A 7,567-nucleotide genomic window follows, 5' to 3' on the forward strand; every position below is an offset into this window, starting at 1 on the left:
CTAGAGTAGGCTAGGTATTCATGGTTAGGACTAGAGTGGGCCTAATTTGTGATGCCTTAGCCTAGGAGTTATTGCTACTATGAGATACTTTGAGAGTAAGTAGGTAGCAGCGAGGAGCTTATGAGTGGTCTACTGGAGAGTAGCCTGAGTTTAGAGAGATATAGAGTACTTCTGATCTAGGATCCTAGGAGGACGACTTGGGGTGAATACCGATGCGTGGTGGAAGGTAGTATAAGGGCCTGTACTACTGGAAACACCGGATCGGTGAGCAGTCCAAGTAAGAATCCTTAGGGTACTAAAGAGCAAATTGGGTTGGGCATCGAGTGCGAGTATACTCGAACGAGTCTCTGATTTCTTTTGTGTTGTATTTCAGAGATATCATGGTTGGGACGCGCCACCACCCAGGAGGCAGTGGTACCAGTGGTACCAGTGATGAGGAGATCCATAGGTTGATTCATGAGGAGGTGGTTGCTGCCATCCGAGCCGAGATACCAGAGATGTTTGGGTCTATCAAGACCACCTTGATCGAGACTTTTGACGAGCATTACACTGCTCTTACTAAGGCTACTGTTACTGCAGCCACCGCAGCCGTCGCTGCTGCGAGACCACAGCGGGTGACTCGTTGCTGTACCGAGAGTTCAGCAACACGAAGCCACCATAGTTTGATGGGACGCAGGATCCGATCGCTGCGATGAGATGGATTTCTAATATTGAGGGATTCTTCTATACGTGTTCTTGTCCAGAGCATCTGAGAGTTCGGTTCACGCTGAACCAGCTTCGCTTGGGAGCGAAGGACTGGTGGAAGTTTGTGACAGCGCACTACTCTCCTGCAGAGTTTGCCGCGGTGACCTGGTAGAGGTTCACCGCTATGTTTCGTGATGAGTACGTTCCCCCGGTGGAAAGGGAACGTTTGGCCCAGGAGTTCTTGACCCTCAAGCAGGGTACCGAGTCTGTTACAGTGATCACCAGGATGTTCCATGAGAGGGCGATGTTCTGTCCTGAGCACGTGTCTTCCGAGAAGGAACGCATGAGTCGGTATTTGAGCATTTTGAGGAGAGACATCCGCGAGTTCGTGGCGAACTCGTCGTACCGAACATTTTTCGAGCTTCAGGCAAATGCTCGGAAGAGGGAGGTTGAGCTCGAGACTCAGGCCAGGGAGGAGGCGGAGTCTTGAGGGAGGGATCGGCGACCGGCATAGTCCCAGCCGGCAGCCAAGCGGGCCAAGCCCGCCGATTCGAGATCAGGGAACCAGAAGAGTCGCACTTGTGACAAGTTCGGCAAGAGTCATGAGGGGGTTTGCAGAGCAGGTTCTTGCTATAAGTGTGGCAAGGAGGGGCACATGGCCAAGGATTGCCCCAAGGGGTTTGCAGTCTGTTTCCACTGCAACCAGACTGGACACCGGAAGGCTGAGTGTCCGCAGCTGCGGGGGTCAGCCCAGGGAGCATCACAGGGATCTGCCCCTGCTGTCGTTCGAGCTGTAGAGAGTCGGCCAGCGAAGGCCGAGGCGCCAAGGGCTAGCGGGAGAGCCTTACAGTTGGCAGCAGAGGAGGTCCGCGCAGCGCCAGATGTTGTGGCGGGTATGTGTTCTTTCATCTATTTATTTTAAGATTATGGTGCTATGCTTATATTATGATATGCGTAGGTACGTTTCTTCTGAGTTCTGTACATGCTTTGGTGTTATTTGACTCGGGTGCGAGTCGGTCTTTTGTGCCGTTAGCCTTTAGTCAGCATATTGGTATCTGTCGAGAGGCGTTGAGTCGACTTTTGCGAGTTTCCATAGCTGACGAGAGAGCGGTGTATGCCACTGATGTGATCCGAGGATGTGTACTCGAGATCTTCGGCGTTGAGTTTCCGATTGATTTGGTCCCGATTGCGATGGGAGATGTATGTGTCATCGTCGGCATGGACTGGTTGAGCAGGTTTGGAGCGGTTATCGACTGCGAGCGACAGTTGGTGACCATATGAGACCCTAGTGGGGGAGTTCTTACGGTTTATGGCGAGGGTACCCGTTCTGGGTCAGCATTTTGTTCGGCCGCTAGAGCGAGGCAGAGCCTACAGCAGGGCTGTAGTGGGTTTGTGGCTTGTGTGGTGGTTACGAGAGTAGATACAGAGAGACTGAGGTCGGTCGATGAGGTCCCGATAGTCCATGAGTTCCCGGATGTCTTCCCCGAGGAGTTGACTGGCGTGCCTCCCGAGAGGCAGGTAGAGTTCCGCATCGATTTGGTTCCAGGGGCAGCGCCTATCGCCAATGCGCCTTATCGCCTTGCGCCGCCAGAGATGTAGGAATTATCCTCGCAGCTTCAGGAGCTGCTGGGGAAGGGGTTTATTCGACCGAGTAGCTCGCCGTGGGGAGCGCCGATCCTTTTTGTCAAGAAAAAGGATGGTTCACACCGGATGTGCATTGATTACCAGGAGTTGAACAAGTTAACAGTCAAGAACCGTTACCCACTGCCGAGGATTGATGATCTGTTCGATCAGTTGCAGGGAGCATCTTGGTTCTCCAAGATAGACTTGAGGTCTGGATATCACCAGATGAGGGTGCGAGAGGAGGATATACAGAAGACGGCGTTCAAGACTCGTTATGGGCATTACGAGTTCGTGGTGATGCCTTTTGGGCTCACCAACGCACCGGCAGCATTCATGGATCTCATGAACAGGGTGTGCAGACCGATGTTGGATCGATCGGTGATTGTATTCATCGACGACATACTGGTGTATTCGAGGTCCAGAGAGCATCATGAGGAGCATTTGAGGGAAATCCTCAGAGTTCTGAGATCGGAGAGGCTTTACGCCAAATTCTCCAAGTGCGATTTCTGGTTACGAGAGGTCCAGTTCTTAGGACACCTCGTCAACCAGAATGGGATTTTGGTCGATCCGGCCAAGATTGAGGCGGTGATGAATTGGGAGGTGCCTAGATCCCCCACCGAGATCAGGAGTTTTCAGGGGTTGGCTATCTATTACCGGAGATTTATCAGGGATTTCTCCAAAATCGCCGTGCCTCTCACCAGGTTGACCCAGAAGGGCGTGGCTTTTTCGTGGGGACCAGAGCAGCAGACCTCGTTGGAGACACTTCGCCAGAGGTTATGCGAAGCCCCGGTGTTAGCCCTCCCGGAAGGGATGGTGAGACACTTCGCCAGAGGTTATGCGAATCCCCGGTGTTAGCCCTCCCGGAAGGGATGGAGGATTTTGTGGTGTATTGTGACGCATCGATATGAGGGTTAGGTGCAGTACTTATGCATAGGGGGCATGTGATAGCGTATGCATCGAGGCAGCTGAAGCCTCACGAGACGAGGTATCCCACCCACGATCTGGAGTTGGGGGCAGTGGTGTTCGCCCTCAAGATCTAGCGTCACTACTTATATGGGGTTTGGTGTACCATATACACGGACCACAAGAGCTTAAAGTATTTGATGGATCAGCCCAATCTGAATATGCGCCAGAGGAGATGGTTGGACGTGGTAAAGGATTACGATTGTGAGATCCTGTACCACCCGGGAAAAGCTAATGTTGTAGCTGATGCCCTGAGTCGCAGGGCGGAAAGTGCCCCGATACGAGATGTTTGTTTGAGATTGACAGTGATGACTCCGGTGTTGGACACCACTCGGGAGGCCAGGCAGAGGCCGTGAGACCGGAGAACCGCAAGAGAGAGCGGGTGATTGGACAGGTACCTGAGTTCGTTACCGATAACCGTGGGCTTATTACCTTCCAGGGTCGGATTTGGGTGGCGTATGCAGGCGGGACGCGCACCACTTTGATGGAGGAGGCGCACCGATCAAGGTTCTCGATCCATCCCGGGGCCACTAAGATGTATTTGGATCTGAAGAAAGATTACTGGTGGCCCTGTATGAAGAGGGATGTAGCATGGTTTGTTGAGAGGTGCTTGACCTGTCGCAGGGTTAAGGGTGAGCACCAACGTCCGCACGGCAAGTTGCAGCCACTTGAGGTTCCCCGGTGGAAATGGGAACAGATTTCCATGGATTTTATCACCAAATTTCCAAGGACCACGAGGGGTGTCGACCGGCTGACGAAGAGCGCTCACTTCCTTGCTATCAGTGAGAGCTCTTCTGCAGAGAGATTGGCAGAGCTGTATGTGAGGGAGGTGGTATCGCGGCATGGAGTACCGATCTCGATTGTGTCAGACCGAGATGTACGTTTCACTTCCAGGTTCTGGAAGAAGTTCCATGAGGAGTTGGGTACGAGGCTGCATTTCAGTACTGCTTACCACCCACAGACGGACGGGCAGAGTGAGCGGACGATTCAGACGCTCGAGGACATGCTCCAAGCATGTGTGTTGGACTTCGGGGGAAGTTGGGACATGTATATGCCGTTGGCTGAGTTTTCTTATAACAACAGCCACCATTCGAGTATTGGTATGCCTCCCTTCGAGTAGTTATACGAGAGGAGATGTCGTACTCCCATTTGTTGGGGAGAGGTAGGGCAGCGTGTGATGGGCACCACTGAGATAGTGCTTCAGACGATCGAGCAGATATAACAAGTTAGACAGAGGTTGTCGACAGCTTAGAGTCGCCAGAAGAGTTATGCGGATAGGCGACGATCCGAGCTTGAGTTCCAGGTGGGAGACTTCGTGCTCCTGAAAGTGTCTCCTTGGAAAGGAGTGATTCGATTCAGGAAGAGGGGCAAGCTGGGGCCCGGTATATCGCGCCGTTCAGGGTGACCGCGAGGGTGGGCAAGCTAGCATATCGGTTGGAGCTACCTGCGGAGTTGAGCCAGATTGATGATACCTTCCACGTGTCTCAGTTGAGGAAGTGTATAGCAGACGAGTCGGCGGTAGTGCCGCTGGAGGATATTCAGGTGGATGCGAGCCTGAATTATGCTGAGAGGCCAATCGCGATCCGGGATCGGAAGATCAAGGTTCTGAGGAACAAGGAGGTGCCCCTGGTGCAGGTCCAGTGGCAACATCGGAAAGGTCCGAGCTGACTTGGGAGCTGGAGTTGGAGATGCGGGAGCAGCATCCAGAGTTGTTTGCTGAGCAAGACTTCGAGGGCGAAGTCTGATTCTAGTGGGGGAGAATTGTAACATCCGGATTGCCAGGTATCTTATTTTAAGTATTTACCTTGAGTTTTAGGGAGGGACTCGGCGAGTAGGCGCTCAGACTCGCCGAGTAGGATCGCGAATTCTTGTCTGGATTAATAAGGGACTCGACGAGTAGATGTATGGACTCGGCGAGTCCGTGCTGTAAAGTAAAACCCTAAATCTCAGGGCCTGAGCCCTATTTAAAGGCCTTTATGGCCTCCATTTGCGGCTACCAGTCCAGAGAGAGATACCCTAGCGATTGTGAGCGAGTTGTGAGAGAGTTTGAGCCTTTTTGATCATTTTTGGTGTATTTTTCAAAGGAGAAAGTGTTTCCAGCAAGGGGAGGTCAAGAGGATTGCATTTCAGTGGGTTTTCGGCTTGGATCTTCAAGTTTGAGGTAGCTATTTGATCCTATCCTTCTGTTTTGCTTAAGGGCATTGAATTTAGGATTTTCTATACCCTTTTATGGCTTGTTTAGTTGTGTATAGTGTCCCATTGAGTGCTAAACTCTAGATCTGGACCTTTTGAGGTCCAGAGAGCCTGAACCATGCTGCTTTTTGTGGTTCTATGGAGGAATGGGACATAGGTTGCCATGTTAGAAGGAATTTCACCAAAATAATCCTTGGGAGCATTGCATGTGTAGCAAGATTCGACCTTTACGTGTTTATTGGTCATGGGGAAGTCAGATCTATAGATTAGAGAAGCAGATCTGACCTCAAGAGGTCAGATGAGTGTTGTCATGGGAGGAACTCGCCGAGCCCATAAGGGACTCGACGACTCGAGTCGGGTTGCCCCACGACTCACGACCTGTGACGACCCGTGGAGTATAGGGTTGACTCAGCGAGTCAAGTGAGGACCAGGGGCGAAGAGGACAAGCATGTACTCGCCGAGTCACTCTAGTGCACTCGGCGTGTCCGGTCAATGTTGACCGTTGACTTTAGTTGACTTTTAGGTTTTAGTCAGTGTTTGGACTTATGAGCCATTAGAGGGGTAGAATGGTCTTTTACCCTTCTTAGAGAACTTATAGAGAGGGGTTGGCCTAGCCTTTAGAAGTTGTATTACTTAGAGTAATTAATTATGTGATTAGGCAAAGGCTAGTGTAGTATTTCAGAGTTCGAGGTTTACCGAGTTACCCGAGGTGAGTCTTCTCATTGTACTTTACCTAGAGTGGTAATTAGAGTTATGTGACAGAGTATCTTGTATGCTATTTATGTGATTGTGATACACTGCATTATTTCTATGTGATTCATGTTGTGTATGTTCCAGAGTTACAGAGTTAGAACCGGAAGGTTCACAGAGTTAGGACCGGAGGGTCCACAAAGTTAGGATCGGAGGGTCCACAGAGTTATAGCCTCGAGTGGCTAATATGTGTTATATGTGGTATTTTGGGGAACTCACTAAGCATTTATGCTTACAGTGTTTTGTGTTATGTGTTTCAGGTACCAGTGAGGATCGCGGGAAGGCGTCAGCATGATCAGTACACACTATTGGAGTTTATACATTTTGATCTTGGGATGTGTTTTTATGGATTTGATATGTGATACATTGAGATTTGAGAATATGTATGAATGAAATTATATTTTTAAAAGTGAAAAATTGTTTGAAAAATTACGGTGTTACAAAGTCGGTCTTTTCTGGCCGAGAAATTGGGGGATGTCCCAGTTGGTATCAGAGCATTAGTTTAAGAGAACTAGGAATTTGTAGGATTTCTAGACTTAAACTTAAAATTCTAAGTGATGATTGTGAGATAAGTGTCTACCATATTTTAGACACGAGCACTAGTTTATTTTAGGAAAGATGCCTAAATTGCTTTTATGTGCTATATGCTATATGTTTTCCATATATGATATTATTTGTTCGTATCTATGGTCTGTTGCCTACCGGATCTGGAAACCTTATGTGTTTAGGATTCTAACCGTACGACTACGATATTAGAACTAGCATGTAAATGTTTTGGAGTGATGAGGAGAATTTAAAATGTCGATCATGGAGAAAGATCTGAATTCGCCTTATTTGGTATATAGATTATAATGGCAAGAACTCGCAGTGGAGTTGGAAATGCCAACGGAAACAGGAATCAACAACCTCAACCCCAAGTACTTGAGCAAGTACCTGTTGCAGGAGCTGCACCTGAGCCAATGACGATGGCTAGGCTACAAGAAATGATGCAAATGATGTTGGATCGCCAAATGGAGGAGACAAGGCGATTACTACAACATAATAGAGAAGAAACTACGATACCTGTTGAACAACCTGAATTGAATGAAGGGCAAATAGAAGGAGGGAACTACAGTGGGACTCTTGGTCAAGCCAACCCACCGATAGTTAGACAAAACAACCAGGATGGAGGAGGTGATGGTCGTGGATGAAAATACAAAGATTTCATGGCATCCAAACCACCGTGTCTATCTGGAAGCCCAACACCGGTGGAAGTCATGAATTAGATCTCCGAAATGGAGACAATGTTTGAAAGTTGTGAGTGCAGCAACAAACAGAAGACCACACATGCAATTCCTCTACAGAAATCTGGTGT

This window comes from Lactuca virosa, chromosome 5 (assembly GCF_052849685.1).
Source record: "Lactuca virosa cultivar CGN04683 chromosome 5, Lactuca_virosa_CGN04683_v6, whole genome shotgun sequence".
NCBI lineage: Eukaryota > Viridiplantae > Streptophyta > Magnoliopsida > Asterales > Asteraceae > Lactuca > Lactuca virosa.